We start from the raw sequence: 19,793 nt of genomic DNA, 5'->3' as shown, positions 1-19,793 counted from the left end.
TGTATTGATTACGGGTTAACTGGTAATGCTTTCATGTCATGCAACCATGGTTTGAATACACTGTAATTCTGAACAATGTATAAAAAGCATTTCCTGTGAACTCTCTTAAAAGTAAAATTTACTATTTCCTTTTGATATAAAATAATATTCAATTGCCTGCATTGATCTCCTTGGATGTTTTGAGTTCAGGAACTGCACTTATGGTTTGGAAAACTATTCAAGGTAAAAAGAAAGAAAGAAAGAAAGAATTGCATCGCTTTCCAATGTCAAACTATTTAAGTAAAAAACCATGTGAAGCCCAAATTGCAGCTTTTATCAGAATGAAAATATAAAGCACTCAGTATCTATTATTTTCAAAAGTCACTGCCAGTGACATGATATATCTGGCAAAGCGGCCGGACAAGAGAAATCCATACGCATATTTTCTTCTTCTCCTTTGTTTGAAATAATTGCATCACTTACATTCACAGTGACTTTTCAGTCAATGAACAATTTTCTTACCAATCCTATTTCTACTGATCCAGAAGTGTCGTGCTATGCATAGTGAAATAAAGAAAAAAATGTACATACAGTATACATAAAGCACTAATGGCTTGAAGAAAAAAAAAAAGAGAAAGAAAGAAACCAAATGTCACTGAGCTATTCAAACAAGATGAAAGACAGTCAAATTCAGTCAGGTACACATGCAGAATTGTGACTCAGAGCATCTGGACATTCAGTACTAGCAAGAAGATGTGAATTGGGCCTGATTGATAATTTGTAAATTTACCTACATGTAAATGTAATATTTTGATCTGTACACCTTACCTATTAGGTAGTTTGAGGTGTTCCCTGTCCACTGATGTACCTTAGCAGCCCTATCTGGCTTAGCTGGCTGTACCTCTATAACCCTAGTCTGTCTGCCGTGGGATCCAGACGGATCTTGGACTCTCTTGCCTCTGTCCACCCCTCCTGCTGTTGCTACCTTCCCTGTAGTTTCACTAACCTTGCCTTCCTCCTTTTTCAGGCTAATGCCTCCTCTACCAAGCCTATCACCTTGTCTGTACCCTCCCTTGTCTTTCTGGCTTGAGCCCTTCCCGTCCTTGTTGGCCTCCTTGGTCCATGATGCCTGCATTTGTTTCAGTTTCTTGGCCCTCTCCTCTCCAGCTTTACTCGGCTTGCCACGGGCCATAGCGAATTTGCTCGCAGGCCCTTTTCTGGTGCCTAGCGCCTTCTTTGGCGTGGAGGTCGTGATGGCGCTGGTCTTTTCTTTGGTAGTGGGATGCAATGGAGGAGCTTTGAGGTTTTTCTTTCCTGGGGGATTCTTGCCTCTGACAGCCTTGTCTTTTAAATCTCCTGCCAGCCCCTGAGCTTTCTGTCCTTTCCCTACGCTACTCTTGCCCTGAGCTTTTGCTTCCTGAGTCTTTGCACCTGATCCTACACTAATGGTCTGGCCTTCTCTATCTCTGCCTGCTTGTTGGGGAGAAATCTTATCAATCATTCTTCAATTACGAAATATCTATAGCATGTAAAGCAGGGTCAAGACATTAAGAATCTATGATCTATGCTAATACATGATAAACTTGATATTACTCACATTAACTTGCAATACCCTACAAATTTTACCCATTACTGACATTCTACATAATGTAATTGATATCACATGCCATGTATGCATGGTGCATATCTTATAGCACTAAAGAGCATGCATTAAAAAAAAAAAGCAAAATGTCCCAGAAAAGCATGCTATTTGAAAAATCTTGGATCACCATATCCATCATGCAGTGGAAGCGACTGAAAACAGACATTCTCACTAACAGTATCATCAGTCTGGTGCATGCTGCCATTATTAGCAGTGCTACTACATCTTGAACAAGTCGCAAGTCCTTACCATCCGGTGGCTCCATTCTGTCATGGTTTGAGAGCTGTGGAAAATGTGTGGGGGCGCCGTTCACTGGCTGAGTCGCGTTGTGACGAGGGGAGTACATGTTACCCCCGCTGTTGGCAGGGGGCTCTAAAACCACGATCTCTGGGGCCCATGCCTTAGGAGATTGGAATGTAACATAAATGGACATTTTGTCACATATAAAAATTACATTTTTGTCCACAAGGCAGCAACAGGCACAAATATATTTGCTATCATGACAACCAACTGCTGTACCTTGATAGTTCAAGTGAGAATGCATTTTCAGTGAACTGTATAAAAGAAGTACATTGTGTATGTTGCTTTATTAGATATATCTAAAACATATATCGCAGACATGATTTCATAGTGGTGTCTTTATATCATGAGAATGCTAAAAAGAAAACACACTATTTTTTCTGTTACAAGCAGAGGCAGAAACTTCATGGGCTTCAGTCATGTTTTCTTTCATTTTAGTATAAATGGAACCATATCATTATGTTCTCGTTTGTTTAATTTGACCATATAAATGTCTTTTTCTTACAGAATCTCCTTTGATCTGCCTTTTAATAATAAAGATATCTGTAATCACTACAAGTATGTCCCTTTCAAAGAAGTATATTATAATCTTTGTGCTGTGTGACTGCATGATACTTACCGCTGGAGGTAAAAATGCCTTGCATTTTATTTCCACTTCTTGTTTGGGTTTGACCTGACAAAGACAGAAACAAAGAAGAAGAAATATCAACAATTTTCTGCAGATATATTCTATGCTGCAGAGATATGATATGAGCATCACACAATGGGACACAGAGACAATTGTTGTACAATGGCATAGCAAGGTCATATGGGGAAGGTCCCTGGTGGTGCTATTCAATCAGCCGCCCATTATCCTAATGAAGAAATGGTGGAATTCAGCAACAATGATAGTGACCTGAGCTGAGGAGGGTAAAGTGAGTGCATCATGTAAAAATGAAGATCATGGTACATCGTAGTGATAGCAACAACAAACAAATATGATACTGCTAACAATTATGATAATGAGAAAAATATTCACAGTAAAAATGACACTACATTGTACTACTACTACTACTACACCTACACTATTGCGAATGGTGTATATGTATTAAAACAATAGAATAGAGTAATAAACTTGTCGTACAGCACATGGATGGAAAGGGTTATCATCATCACAAGATTAATGAAAGAGAAGTAGAATCCAAACTTTGCTCTACTTTCACAGGCTTAAGAAAAAATCTTTTAAAGGTTTATTTGGATGAAACGAAAATTCAGAAAAAAGGATCCCCTTTCACATTATCTTTGATGAGTAGAGTATTTCAAAGTCTGAAAAGTTAAAAATTATGCTTTGAATACTTTAATAGACTGTACTTGTATTACTAATGTACACTTAATGTAAATGTGGCAGTTCTATTCACTGTTAGGAATCCCTTTTTCCTTGCTCATTTTTCCACTTATATATAAAAGAAGATACATGTGCAAGATTACATACGGTAATTGCGTAAGTATCCTATTGTGTGAAACACATTTGATAGTACAAGTTGCATGATTTTTGTTGTTGTTAATTTTGTAGTATCTTTCCTTTTTTCCCCAGTACTGACAAAGTGCATTGCTCCTGTCAAAACAATCACTTCTCCAGATTCCATTTTTTGTTTTTTTCCACATTTGAATCTGGTCCATTATAACATGGCAGCATGCATGGAGATTGGATGTAGGTATCCCTGGCAACAAGAGACGAGTATGGCAACAAGAACCCGCAGTCGCCCCCTTGGGATACAACAAAGCATTATGGCAAGAGAGATTGGTCGATTTGCTGATGGCTTATCGGTGATCAACGGTGTATGCTAAAGTAATTAATGTCTGGGATAGCTCTCTGCGTGCAGTTCATATTAAGTAGCCGGCATGGCTGTACTTCAGCAGAAACATGGCAGAAGGACAACATTCATGAGAATGTCATAATAGTTTGCTTGCACGACAGTGCAGGTTATCCATTTATAATGAATTGTATGTACCCACCACACACAACACATGGCTTTCAAGCACAAAATGTGGTTGCACATAACAGAAACAGTATGGAGGGGGGAAGTTTGGGACAAAATCAGGTGAGAGCGACAGATCAGAAAAAGTTTGAGCAAAATCACACAATGGAAGGGTACAAACGTAAGTTTCAATAATTCCAATAACATCAGAATGTCATGATCTATGAAATGACATGCCATCACACAATTATTGTATTAAACATATAATCTGTGAAAAATTCTTCACTGTGAATGTACTATTAAAGCAGGGCTTGACACTAACATTTCTATAGAGGCCTGTTTGGGCCACTAAAATCTTTAAATCTGAAATGTCGGTGGTCCAAAAATGGAAATGTTTAGTGGCATGAAATAGAATGAAATACAGTTCATCATTCTGTATTTTACATGTAGTTGCCTGATCAGAAATATAGTGACCTGACATCAATTTTATGTGGTCCTTGGTCATCGCTAATCAGTGCAGAGCCCTGAAGAAAGCAATGGTCAATACATGTAGGTAAATTTGTATTCCAGTGAGATAGTTGTATTTTACCTACTTCATCTTGGAGGAGAGGAAAAAATAGAGTAGAGTTACAATTGTACATGCACACAGTATATCCTTTGTACAAAGTGTATGCCTCACACTCATAGAGAGTCATTGACAGGAGAGAATATCTTCACAGGAAATACAATCTGGAGTTTCACATTGAACATTATGTTATCACAGGGAGCATTTTAGACACAAGTGATGTCACAGTCATACATTTTTGCCAAAATATTCTTTTATGATACCAACCGAGTGCCTCAAAGGATAGGGTGCATTAGTGTCACTGTGCTTTAAATCCCTTGAGTTACAATTTCCTCTGACTTCGATCCTGTTTGATGCTCTAGTACATAATTTGCTCTTTGATAGTATTCCCTTTGCTGTTTCTGAGAACTACACGTTTGTTGATCACCCATGATTAAGTAATTAAGAACAAACACCTAGATCCTTATTCCATACTGGCAGAGTTGCAGTCAGTTAATAGAGAAAAGAGAGATTAAATTAAATAGTAAAATCAAACTGATATACTGTATATCAAACTGACAATAGAAGTTTCTAAATACTTAGTAAAGGGAGAAGGCACTACATTTTTTGTGATTTTCTTAAAATTGTGATCTTTTTTTTTTTATTATAAAGTGGATGAAAGCAAGTACCGGCGATGCGTAGAATACAATCACATACAAGTACACGTAAACTACAATTTTAAATCCTCATACATACAGCCACAAACATACACTATATGTGACCCTGCACCTCAAAACAAACAAAAAGTCGCCAGACATGAATTTTTAGTTAAGACCATATTCTGAAAGAGCAGACTTTAAGCTTTAAAATGATGTATAACTCAAATCAAATGGACTCTCCTAACCTATCTAAATATTGGAAAGAAAGCACAAACTCAGGAAAAGTGTGAACGGAGAAAAGAGGCTCTGAAGTACAGTGTCTATTCAAGCGCTTAATCTTTACCAAACCATGCTGGCTGTGCGATGAATGGGACAAAAAACAGGAAGTAAACCACCAGAGTAACAACAATGAAGGGATTATCAGATTAAACTAAAATTTAGCATGCCTCATTAACACATTCTGTCCATAATTAATGCCAACTTTCAAAGCAGTAGCACTATCCTTTCAAAAGTTATTAGAGTTGAAAGTGAAGAGTGTGGCCAAGGTTTTTCAGAAATGAAAAAAGGACTCTAAAGACAAACCTAATCACACTATTCTACCAAAAATTTTCGAGATAAACTGCTAAAAAAAACACACTTTCCTGCCCGTTTTATGATACCAAATTTTAGCATTATGTAAAAGAAGACCCGCTCTTTCAGAAAATATGAAAAGGTCAAGTTCGGCTAGGTTGACCCATTTCACGTATTTTCAGTCCTCACGCAAAATTAGTGTGTGCGACTTTATGTTCGTTTTGAGGTGCACGGTCACATATTTTGTACTACTATCACATGTAAAAACATATATCCCCACATTCCCACATTTTTCAGTTCTTGTTTAATGATTCGTATAGTGGCGCATCTTATCATACCCATACATGTGTGTTAGGATTGCCTGATGTCATGGCAACACGCTAACAATCAAACACATTGTGGGTTTTTGAGTGCAATGCATGCCATGGACCATGAATTTTGTCTATTTGAGTTTCAGTTGAAAGACAAACAGTCCAGTGTGTTCTCTTCACACGAAACACAAACATTTGAAGAGTTCAAATGACTGACAGCGGAGATAACGTGTACCAGTATTCTTTTTTCTCTAGACTCTTGCCCAGAAAGGGGATAGGCCATGCCATATCCCTGTTTCAAAAAGTGTAGTGAAGGTCAGATAATTTCTCCACTTTCTATTTTGCTGTATGTACAAATAAGTACAACTAGAAATATCACTGAAGGTGATTAATACCCCCGCCCCGTGACGACAGTCTTACCCAAGGAATGATCTTTCCTTGATCTTCTGCCATTTAAATGCCGTTACCATGGCAACGCAGCTTCCGACACGTCCGAAAAATATGTCTTGCACATCTTCCCACCAAGACTATTGTGTGTGCCACATTTCATAAGCTTTTGTCAAAAACTGAGGAAGTAGTTCAATCCACAAGATCTATCCTTGATCTTCCGCCATTAATATGCCATTACCATGGCAACGCAGCTTCCGACACGTCCAAAAAATATGTCTTGCACATCTTCCCACCAAGACCAATGTGTGTGCCACATTTCATGAGCTTCAGTCGAATACAGAGGAAGTAGTTCAATCCGCAAGATCTTTCCTTGATCTTCTGCCATTTATATGCCGTTACCATGGCAACGCAGCTTCCGACACGTTCGAAAAATATGTCTTCCACATCTTCCCACCAAGATCAAGGTGTGTGCCACATTTCATAAGCTTTGGTCAAAAAACTGAGGAAGTAGTTAAATCCGCAAGATCTTTCCTTGATCTTCTGCCATTAATATGCCGTTACCATGGCAACGTAATTTCGGGTACTGTCAAAAAATGCATCTTGCACATCTACAACCAAAGGCACACATCTGTACCAAGTTTCATGGAAATTGGGCAAAAACTGAGGAAGTAGTTTGCAACACAAAATTTTCCATCATTTTGGCTCATAATATGTGAGCTGTTACCATGGCAACGTACTTTTTGTCACTGTCAAGAAATGTGTCATGCTGACCTATATCCTAAGATAAACATTCAATATGAATTCCATGAGAATTGGAAGAACACTGATGAAGCAGTTTTGCCATGAAGCATTTTGCCCTATATTTTACCAATAACATGCCGTTCCCATGGCAACGCACTTTTTGCCACTGCGGAAATATGTGTCTTGCACATTAACATATTCAGATGAACATCTGTACCTAATTTCATAAAAATTGATCAAAAACTGTGGGAGGAGTTCGCGACGCAAGATTTGTACCCATTTTTGCCCATAATATGCCGTTACCATGGCAACGTACTCTTGGGTACTGTCAAAAAATACGTCTTGCACATCTACAACCCAAGGCACACATCTGTGCCAAGTTTTATGGGAATCGGTTGAAAACTGAGGAAGTAGTTCGCGACGCAAGATTTGCAACGGACCGACCGCCCGACCGCCCGACCGCCCGACCGACCGCCCGACCGTCCGCTGATTCCTATATACCCCCTTCAAACTTCGTTTGGCGGGGGTATAATAAAATGATATCTAATATACTAATTCAATACTGCTGGCTCTTTTTCCTCACAATGCAGATTTGAGATAGCTAATAATTAATGTAAGTTTCTGAGGTCACACTGTATCCACTTTGAAGTGAACTTCTTTTGGCAAGTCATCTCATCTACACGCATGTAGGATTCTAGACAATCTTCTACATTATACAGAGCCTGTGGATGGTGGAAAATATTCTAAATTGTACAGTGTTGTACAGGAATGACAAATTTCTTAAAAATACAGATGATATAATCCACAGCAACATATATATGTACATGTACTGATCTACATGACGTTCAACTATACAAGAAGTATAGTGTAGCAGCAGCTACTTAAAATATAAAACAGGTTTATACCATACTTTTTCTGAAAACAATTTTTTTTTCCTGAAAACAATTTCGCCAAATATCTTACACATGAAACAAACACATGCACACACAAAAAAAGAACAACAGTTACCAGCAAAGATTCACAACTTTTAAAAATCTGCATCTAGAAAAAGAGAGAAATAGAGAAAAAAATGACATGGCTTTGTACTGATGTGTAAAAGTGCATGTAGCACAAAGAACCTGGTAATTGAAGAGAAAATAGAGATTTGAACAAAAATATTAAATTCTGTCATACTAACAAAAACAAAAATCAGGTAAAAACAATATTCAGCTCATGAATTCTTTTCATTTGAAATGTGATAAAACATAAAAAAGTATACATCTCATCATCTTGGCATCTTCCCATAGCTTTTTCATAGAAACAGACAATTACTGTACATGTGTATGTTATGTAATGTACTACAGTAATCATTACCCTAATCATCACCATCATCATCATCATCATCATCGGCATTTTAAGGATCCATCACTGTTAAGGAGAATAGTCTGTCAGCTGAAAGAACTAACCGTAATTGTTTTGTTGGGCGTTATTCTCTTTACCCCCTAGCAACTGCAAACACAAAAGAGCGGGCGAGCTGACTTTACAAAGTGTTTGCAACAATAGAACAACCCAGCTCTGTGCAGACAGGAATTCCATGTACTTCGCACACAATGTGTACACGAGGATTTTTTTTTGGGGGGGGGGGGGCTGGGAGGGGGTCCATGGTGCACTAGTGCATGACATGAGTATGAATGAGGGAACAGCAGGTTTTCCAAAGGGGTCTTTTGACTCACTACACGCTTGTCAAGCGTATTGACCAAATCCTATTGGGGCTTTGTACTGTGCAGAACATCCCCTTTGCTAAATTAAGAGTTAGGGAACAATTGGCTAGAAACAGCGCACCCACTGACTGAACCCTGTTGTCTCAGTCCCTTCTTCAAGTGTGTATTTTAGTTACTGGTTGTGGCAAGCACACGCTGCCAGCTCCGAATCCCACAGACTTGGATTCCCAGAGCCATGCGAGATGAGCAAGTGGGATGAGCAAACAACACCAAGTGTTCCAAGAGCAAACAGAAACCAGTGCATGCTTCAAAACACTGAAACACTTCGCTGTACTACTTATCTGTGTTTTTCCATACACAGTGGAAATATAAAATGTGGTGGCTGCACGTACATGTATGCATTAGTACATTCTGCCGCCCCCCACCCCCCCCCCCCCCCCCCCCAAAAAAAAAAAAAAAAAAAAATTGAGAAAAAGGAAAGCTAGGCCTCAGATTGATATGAACAAATCAGGTCTCGCATAAGGGTTTTCTTGTTGACCTGTCATGCAGAACGAAAATCATTGGCATCTAATTACAAGTGGCAAGTCCAGGTTTTAACCCAATGAGGACAAGTCCCAAGCATACTCTGGCAAGCATCAAAGGGAAATGCGTGTTGCAGCAAAATCAAACCATCCTCAATGGGTTAAAAAAGAGAAGAAAAAAATCAAAGAGAGAGAAAAAACAAAATTGACAGAGCAAAAAAAAAAAAATAATAATAACTTAAAAAACAATGTAGAAAAAAAATATTCATAAACAAATCATTAAAATAAATAACTAAGTAAATATAAAAAAGTTCAATCTACATTAGCACAGAGACATCAAAATCAAAGTTCATTTATGTACTCTGTACACTGTATCTCACAATAAAGGGAAGCTATTCGAATGGCAATGACACCATGTTGTAAAAACAAACAAACAAACGACTGTTTTGGCAGCACTTTTGTAATTACTAGGTACACTGTGTACATATATGTGACATCAAAGACTGTGTCAAGATTATATTATGATACGATTATTATCAGTCTCCAAGATAGTTTGTGTCTGATGTAATGGATTATTAAACTGATTGCAAAATGATATTTCTTTAATGGGGTGGGGGGATTTGACAACATAAAAAGTTTAAAATAAAAGCGTTTAATGCATATGTACATGTCATTTTCAGTGGATATGGCTGTGAATGATGAAAGACTCTTTGTATAAAATCTAGATAAAGCAGCTGTAAGGGGATTTATTTTTAATGAATAATGCTAATCTATGTTGTTTTAAAATCATTAATTCTTTAGAATAAAAAGATAAATCATCAAACATTGAGTGCACCTATATCAAAGATATGATGTACTTGTATGGTAAAGTGCTGAAAGATAAAATCCTGCAATCGAGTCTAAAGATAAAATTAGTACACATGCGATTCTCTTGTAGCTTCCCTTTCTTCATCCCAAATAATGATTTCTTTAGTCTCAATGAATTGAAAAAAGAAATTTTAGTTTAACAGACACAGTCTGCATTTCATTTCAGCTGGTGCTGTATGATTATCATCATTATATGATCATTTAATATATTAAAGATTCAGCTGTAAAAAACAAGAAGTAGAAGTAGACCTTTTGAAAGAATGACTGTCATTTCGATAGCAATCTTTGATTTGCATTTTGTGCTGATTTACATTTAGAGAGGGGCATTCATTGCAGGATTAAAGTCCTGTGCACGCAATGGAATCATACGTATACTGTGTTGGTCCACACTTTCATTCAGCATATTCATGCACACAAAGCAGCCAAATAATTGGCCTTGGCAAACAATATCCCAGCTGGTAGGTACCACCGGTAACTATGGCAATGTGTAAACACCCACTACCCTTGCTCAGGACATTGTGCAGTCATCCAAAGCGATCGGAATTTAATCAATGAACCTGTCGAGCCTCGTAATATAGCACTAGCTATGATCCTATATTGTATGACCTCCTCTTTCATCTCTACAGAACTGTCAGAATGCCAAATGAATGAAAAGGAGTGATATTTGAATTGCGTGTCCCTACTGCCACATCTTATAGCAAGTGCAGTGTCCTGCTTCCATTACATACCAAGTATCAATTGCTTTTGTGAACATGAGAAACCTTGTCAATGGGTACAGACCTCTTTTAATTGTGGACAACAAAGTTTACCACTTGCATGTTGTGTTAGGGTTTGGCTTGATGAAATATCATTGATTTATACAATATGTTCTTTCTTATTCCAGATGTTTTTCAAGGTGTCCTAAATACATTCTGATCTCCACATGACCATAGACATTCAGCAGAGACAACTCATACAGAGTATGTACTTTCTGATTGAGTGTCACACTACTGCACAGATCTATAAAGACGGCATAAATGAACAACATTTGCTAATGGTCAAGTACATTTCACATGGCATAGAACTGGTGCAAGTCTGTATAAAGATTTTTCTTCTCCTTTCATATCTTGGAAGAATACATTTGAATACACAAGCTGATTGTGCAACAAATTGTGCATTGTAGTGGCTATGAGCCATATGATGGTGTGAACTGTACAGTCAGTGACCTCAACCATTTGCAAAAATGAAAGCACACATAATTCCAACAACTCAGTGGAGCATGAAGAAAAAAATGAACCCCATGCATATATGAATATCCACTTTTAACTGTATTTCCATACTTAAAAAGTAAATTTGTGAAATGAAAACTGTAGGTTTTGCTTTTGTTTTTTTGCTTTGATTTTTTTGGTTTGTGTGTTTTTTGTTTGTTTGTTTTTGTTTTTGTTTTTTGTTTTGTTTACCTCTGTCATGCATCTTCCTACACTTTTTAAGAAGACAAAGTCCAGTGGCAGGACATCATATCCAAGGTCCTCTCCTACAATAGAGCGCAGGTCATACAAGGTCAGCTCTGGCCATACCCTGTTGGGACAGGAAATAAAATCATCATCATTAATTTTGGTGCAAAGAAGCAGATCATGTGTTTCATTTGCCATTTTACTGCATGCCGGAATTGAACTTTCCGTGAAAACTTCTCATTCCATGAATCAATTGCATAACTACACACAGAAAAAAAAAAATGCATCCTACTGACTTCAAGTTTGGCATAGTTTTGAATTCCTTCTCCTTCTTTTTAACTCTCTTTTCACTATAAAAGTGATGGTCTTCTGCAGTTCTTTTCACTTTCAGTTAATTCATTTATTCTACTTTAATAGTCGAGTAAGACATGGCTGCACACTAACCCATTTTTTATACTGGTCCAACAGACAGGTAGGTACTGTACCCACTTTTTCCATGTTTTACTGACCACAAAAGATACTGGTCCAACAGTAATTTCAACTGGTCGGGGACCATCAGACAAGTGCCAGTGTGCAGGCTTGAGTAAACGCACCAAGAGAAAATAACTAAGGACCTGAGACTAAGCTGTAAAACATGATTTATTCCGTGAATGTTGGTGCTGAAATTCAAAAGCAAAAGAATATTCCTTGTTTTACAGTATAAAGTATGAACATAGCCTCTGAAGAGCCTGAGCACTCACAGTGAAAGTACTGATAGTTTTATACATTGTATGTACGTCACATATTGTATCAAAATGCAAATGTGCAACATGGGGAAGAGATATTGACTCCCCTCCCCCCCCCCCCCCCTAAAAAAAAAAAAAGGTTTAGAGTGAAGATTGAATCAAGGACTTTGAAAAATGTCAGAAATTTCATCCTCTACTGGTACCGGTACAGGAAAAAAACAATAAATCAAGACAGTACAATGTAAATATTAAAACCAATCTCATAGGTTATCAAAACATCAAAACTTAACAATGAAGCTCATGAAGAAAACAGCATCTAATTTATAGACTCATAAAAACAAAGTTTAATAATCAATCAAATAATACTTTAAGCTGCAATACACAGTTCAGAGGAAATTGAGGACTACAAACCTGACAAAGCCGGCTGATAAAGCTTCAGCAATGGATTCGTTGTATGAGCTGCGATACTTCTCGTTCCAGGACTCTCTCGGCAAGAGATAGACATGCAGATCACACAACTATACAGAACCAACAATAGAAAAGAGGATTTACTGTTAATAGATACCAATAGCTGAATGCTTTACTCCAAAAACTCTCGAAAACTGCGTAATTATTCAAATTCATGAAAATTCTTCCGTCGAGATGTTTTCATTGCAACTGATTGACAAATTGCCCCACATCGACATAAATATTAAAATAAGTATGAATTTTGAATATGAATTTGAATAATTAAACAGCTGCATGCTACAAGGATTCTAGTACTAGAACCAACACTTGCTGTCAGGCGGAAGCTCGGTGGTCTAGTGGAGATGAGGCCTGTCCAGAGATCAGGGGGTCGCAGGTTCGAATCCTGCTCAGGTATGTACGCCCATGATTCTTATCATGGCTACTACTAAAACACTGATCAATTCAGTGCTCTTAATACAATGTATTTACGTTGACATACATGTAGGGCAATTTGTCAATCAGTTGCGAGATGAAAACATCTCAACAGAAGAATTTTATGAATTTGAACAAACTTTTTTTTTTTTTTGCATTTTCTTGGGTGAGACATAGAACATAGACTCAGTCTCAGAGAGGTTTAACTATGTTATAATATGTGAATATCTATTCATTTATCACTATCATTTTTTCTTTTTAGTAGACATTTATATAACGTTACAACATTATGTGTATTGTAATATGTTGACCATGTTGACGTTGGTCGAGTAGGGGCCTATGAAGGATTTTTCCTTGATTTTGTTTCATAACATATGCAGACTCGACTTTACTGGTCTTTAACATTAACGTTAGTTGGAAAAACATATCTTTTTAACAAATGTTAGAATTTTTAATACTTTTAGATCCAAGTTCTTACCTGTTCCGACGGTGGACGCCGTATCGGATCGGGATGAGACTCATGAGAGGATGTCATGATCATTTAATCCTTTGAATATTACAATTCCATGAAAACTCGCGCATCTCGGAGTAAGTTTTTGCGTGAAATCAACCCATAATGGCAATACATACTTTCCGACTCTTTGAAGAGAGGGACAAAATAGACCACTTCGTCTGATGAAGTACAACTTTACGGGTACCACGGTGCCCCGTTGTCAATGAGCGGTGCAAAGTTTCCTTCTTCTTTTCCAAGTGCACAACTGGTAGTTTGCGAACTAGATTTCATCTATCCACCAGCCAGTTTGTTATCATTACATCATCCATTCGACGCCGTTGTAACCAGTTGTAAGAGCAATTTTGACTGCTATGAAAAATGAATATTGAACCGATTCTAAAGTTGAGAATTTCGCCACCACGACACCGGTACAGCACGGTTCACACGCACCATACCATCGAACTCCCCAATCACGAAAATCCCGGCCGCCGGCGCCGGGTACATACCGGTCGCGGTTCCGATCGTAACGTGGTTCGTCCCCCTGTATTCCTGGCCCCCGTGCTCGCCACACGCACTCGTACATGTACAATTAATACGGTACAAGTGAAAATAAGTAGTACTCGACTCGTGAGAGCGGGCGCGTGTGCGGGCGTGCGAATGTGTTGAGTGGTTTACAATGGTTTGTGCAATTTTGCGCCTACAAGCTCGTACCGTACACGCAGACACACACAAAAGTCTCGCTCGCTAACAGCACGTAAACTCAATGCCATGGCGTCGTCAGTTTCTAAGGGACTGATCACGTGACAGTTTTCACCAATCCGGTACTCCAAAAAGTTTGGTATATCCGTCGTCTGCAGCAGGAGGTAAGCACTATTTGGGCACCCGTCCCGCTTCATCATGAATATTCATCAGGCAGTAAGATACTGTACTAGTAAATGGCTGAACGCTGGATACGTGCAAAACGTATGGCCGGGAAATGTAAAAATCTCGAAAAATTGCATCAACGGGTGATGTTAAAACGTCTCTCTGGGAGATGGAAAAATGTTTAGTTTTGCCGAGAAATGTAAAAACGCTGCCGGGAAATGAAAAAAATATGTATTTCAACGGTATTACGGATACATGTAGATGATGAATATTCATGATGAAGCGGGACGGGTGCCCAGATAGTGCTTACCGCAGCAGGAAGAGCAGATCAAAAATGGATGTATCGACACACACATTCAGACTCTGACCTGAGGGATCTCAGGATCTCATCTGACTTTGCTCTTACCACCCCAGGGGTCCGTTTCATGAAAGTCTTAGGAGAGACTTTCTCTCTCCTAAGTCCTACTTAGGAGAGACTTTGCTAAAAACCGTTTCATGAAAAAGCTATCGCATAAAGCTATCACATAAACTCAGACTTAGGAGAGACTTTTTCTAGAAACCATTTCATGAACAAAGCTAGCACATAAAGTCTCTCCTAACTTGGCAAAGCTATCACATAAATCTAGGAGTGGTCAGGAGCACTCCTAAGTTTATGTGATAGCTTTTTGAGAGAGCCATTGTATCAAACTTTTTTCTCATTTTGGAGTAATTGACCCTAAATTTGGCATGTGTGACCACTGTCAAAGGTAGATATGCAAGATATCTTGTTCGTTGATATCGCATAATACGTTGTCATGAATGGCAATGGCAAATTTTCACAAATACATACAAATTGTTGTGGACTGAACTACTGCCCTCAGTTTTAAAGCAATGCAGTTGAAATTCTGCATAGAATCAGATAAATGTAATATGTAGTTGTGCAAAACATTTTTTTCATGTGTGGTGTGAAAAATGTTGCCATGGCAACAAGTTTGTCTATACCAATCACACAAAGAAATATGTGAATTGACCTAACTTCCTTAAAATTCTTTTAACATTTGACCAAAAATTTGGCACATGACCATTACAGTATGTAGATGTGCAAAACTAATCTTTGGTTGATGTTGAACAATCTGTTGCCATGGTAACAACATTTTTTCACTTAAAAGCATACAAAAATTGTGAATTCGCTAAATTCGTCAATCTTTGTGCATATGACATGAAATTTGGCACACATGTGACCGGCATAGTGCGTAGATGTGCAAACTTCATCTTTCGCCATTGTTGAACAATGCGTTGCCATGGTAACAGCAGACTTTGAATGAAAATCATACAAAAATATTGTGGATTCCGCTATCTCTCAGCTTTTGAGCATTTTGCTTGAAATTTGGTACATGTGACCACCATGATATGTATAGTTGTGCAAACTTCATCTTTCACAGATATAGAACATTGTGTTGCTATGGTAACAGCATTTTCAAGGAATATAATAAAAAAAGGTGTAGATTCAGTTTACTCCTTCAATATTTGAGCATTTTACTTGAAATCTGGCAAATGAGACTGCTAAAGTACATAGACTGATGTGCAAATTTCTTCTTTGTTCTTTTTCACACAATGTGTTGCCATGGTAACAGATTATTTTGAATGAAAATCATTCAAAAATATTGTGGATTCAGCTAACTTCCTAAGCTTTTGAGCATTTGACTTGAAATTTGAAACATGTGAAAGTTATACTATGTACTTGTGTATATTCATCTTTCGTTAATACTGAACAGTGTGTTGCCATGGTAACATCATTTGTGAAAATCATAGGACTTTCCAGTTTATTCATTTAATTTACTCAGTTTTTGAGCACTTGACTTGCAATACATATATGACACATGCGACAAACAGATTTTTTGAATTAACAAAACACTTTATTCACTGTTGAACAATGCATTGCCATGGTACAGCTTTTTTCTTTTTTTAATAAAACCATATAAAGTTAGCGCTGGTTGAACTAACTCCCTCAGTTGGAGGTGGGAGTAAAAATCACAATGATACTTCTAATTTCAGCAGGTATTCTTTGTTTCGTACTTGGATTTGATTTCACTCATCAATTGCCACAATGGGAAAACATTTCATTGAAAGAGACAGTGTAGGCCGACAATGATTCAATTACACTGTATTCAATTCATTCACTGCTATCAATTTCATACTCATTAATATCAATTCCTCACAATTTAACTACATGTCATGTGACAGATTATGTAACTGCACAAACTATTTCATGTATTTCATTCTAGTTGCCTGATTCATTAGAAAATCTGATCTTGAAAACATTATTTCATTATTCAATGTCATCATAATCACAGCACAATTATCACAACCACATTGGTGATACTGGTAAGAGTCCTTGTGAAAGTATTATCACTCACAGTATTTTCTGGTATTACATTCTACTTGATTTCTACATTATAAGCTATGCTTGATTTTATCTTTCTAATCAAATAATAATTGCCCGCATAGACATAATTTCTAATTGGGTTACATAAATATTGCCTTCACATGCCTGGAAATAATAACAACTAGAAATGTCGCTATGGCGACTGGTATGCCTCCGCATGATGCATGATTCTCCTAATAGGTCTAGATAGTGCATGTGGACAATGTGTGATTACATTTTCACAAAAATGGCTAAATATTAAAATGACATGTTTGTCACAAATGTGTTGAATGTTCACCTTCCTTGACCTAGGTTTAATTGGATGAATAGGAGAGCATGTATTTGGGATTTAAGGACTTTAACTTGACTTTGACCAATTCATACGTTTATGCATTGAGTAATTTCCAAGGTATGGAGAAAAAGTTCAATTTCTGTATTGAATAGTAAATTGTTACCATTTTCATCTGGCCTTTGACCCTAAAATTCATAAGATAATCCCTGTCAGGCAGAACATGCATAAATATGTAGAAAGTTTAACAATAACTTGAGCCACTTCCGAGACATGGAGGAAAAACTTAGTTCAGCAGTTTCACTTGATCTTTGACCTTTTGACCTTTGAGGCAAAAAAAAGAAGATCTTTCCAGAGAAGCTCTATTAGGTTATACATGCATACACCAAGTGTACAAAAATAATCCTGCTGGCATTGCATAAACATGAGGGAAATAGTAAAATTTTGAAGTGTTGCCCTTGACCTTTTGACTCCTGACCTTTGACCCCATGAACCCAAAATTGTCTAGATAATCACTGCCAGTCAGTACATGTATGTTCCATGAAGATACCTCAAACAATTTCCAAGGTACGGAGAAAAAAGTGAAGTTTTGATATTGTTGATTGACCTTTTGACCTTTGACCTTTGACCTCATGACCACAGACTTTCACCAGAGAATCTTAATTGGGTAATACATGAATACACTAAGTTTCCAGAAAATATCTTCAGGCATTGCAGAGATATGGTGGAAATAGTTAAATTTTATGTATTTGACCTTGACCTTTTGACCTTTGACCTTGAGCATGTGCACCCAAAAGTTGATAGGCACAACTTCACCCCCTAATACACATACATGCCAAGTTTCATTAGGATACCTCAAAATGTTTTTTAGTTACGCTTGCCACAAAATTCATTACGGACGGACAGAAGGACGGAAGAACGGACGGACGGACAGAAGGACAGACGGACGGACAACCCGAAAACATAATGCCTCCGGCACCACTTCGTGGCGGAGGCATAAAAACAATGCACTGCAATGTTCACTGATGTATTTATGTTTGGATCACTTATACATCGACAGATCTTTCATAATCATTTGTATTATTTTCATGGTTTATTAATCAAATTATGAAAGCAGCTGAACTTCACACAATGCTATCATTGCAAATATTTGTAAGCATAAAATAATATGTGTTGCAATCCACCTTCTTTGCACTCTACGGTTCCCTATATCAGAATATTAATTATGATATTAATACTAATATATAATAATGACCTTGTCTACTGCACAATAGCTTTTAATCATCAAAGATCAGAAATCAGACTCTTATGTGCTGACTGATACAGAATTTGCATTTATCCATTTTAAAATGCTTTCTTACACTTTACAAGGACTATAAATCTTTCTTTTTTTTTCAGAGTGCTTCAATTCACCCATTTGCTTTTCACTGAATCGTTTGCACGCTTAATTGTTCTGTTCTGTTTTGTATTGTAATGTTTTTGCTTTTTCTTTTGAAGGGGGATTTTTCTCATTTCTGGTTTGGTTAATACATGTACCTGGCAAAGCACTTATGCCATCACCTATGGACTCGTCTATGACAAAATTCAGTGAAGTTCAGCAGTCAGACTGCAATAGTCTGATTGCAGCTTCATATCTAACACTGCAATTGTGACTCTGTATCACAATATCAACAGAAAGTCACCAAACATGGATTTCTGGTTAAAGGCCTGGTAAAGTTTTGGTTGAGACCTGGTTTCAGATTGATAACATTTCTTCTCTTTTTTTTTTGGGGGGGGGGGGAGAGAGGTGATATAATAAGAAACCTCTTATGAAATATGAAAGACCATTAATTCAAAGAAGAATTCAATGTTTATTTGATGAAAATTGGTTTTGAAATGTTTGAGATATCCAAAATAAAGGAATCCTAATAAAAGGTGGAACCAACCTTTTACTAGAATCGCTTTGTTTTACTCTGCTTTTGGATATCTCAACCATTTCAAAACTAATATTTGTCAAATAAACATTGAATTCTTCTTTGAATTAATGTCTGTAGCTCTTCAATAGTGGTTTCTTAGTATCTTGCAAAAAAAAAAAAGGGCCAATCCTGTTTCTGAAAGAGCACACTCTCAGTTTTAAAATGATGTACAACTGAATTCAGATGGACTCTCCTATGTATTTGAATATTAGAAAGAAAGCACACACTCTGCAAAAGCATAGCTAGCAAATAGGTTCTGAAGTATGCGGTCTATCTTACCTAGCTATGTTCTGTGCAATAAATGGGACAAAAACCAGGAAATAAAACTCTAGAGCAACAATAATGAAGGGATTATCAGATAAAGTTGAAATTGAACATGCCAATTATGTGAACACAAAATAGAAAAGCAGACAGAAAACAATCAAGATGTTGTTAGGTTCTGTGACATTACTCATGTCATTTGCAGCAAGTGCATAAAATTTGAAAATCTATCATGTGTGTAGGTCTAGCGACAATAGACCTATTCTTATTTTCCAAATGATGTCCTGAAAGACATAATATTCGCACTC

General features: G+C 37.3%; 1 pseudogene; it reads right to left on the bottom strand.

The window, feature by feature from the left end:
• LOC139720178 (uncharacterized) overlaps positions 1-13,754 on the bottom strand; it is a 33,912-nt pseudogene extending 20,158 nt beyond the window's left edge.
• Positions 13,755-19,793: the final 6,039 nt, after the last annotated feature.

The sequence above is a fragment of the Diadema antillarum genome, unplaced genomic scaffold (assembly GCF_040938485.1).
Source record: "Diadema antillarum isolate AM-2024a unplaced genomic scaffold, OU_Dant_1.0 scf00000123, whole genome shotgun sequence".
Classification (NCBI taxonomy): domain Eukaryota; kingdom Metazoa; phylum Echinodermata; class Echinoidea; order Diadematoida; family Diadematidae; genus Diadema; species Diadema antillarum.
Note: the sequence above shows the minus strand (reverse complement) of the source record. Positions and strands in the feature narration are given on the sequence as shown.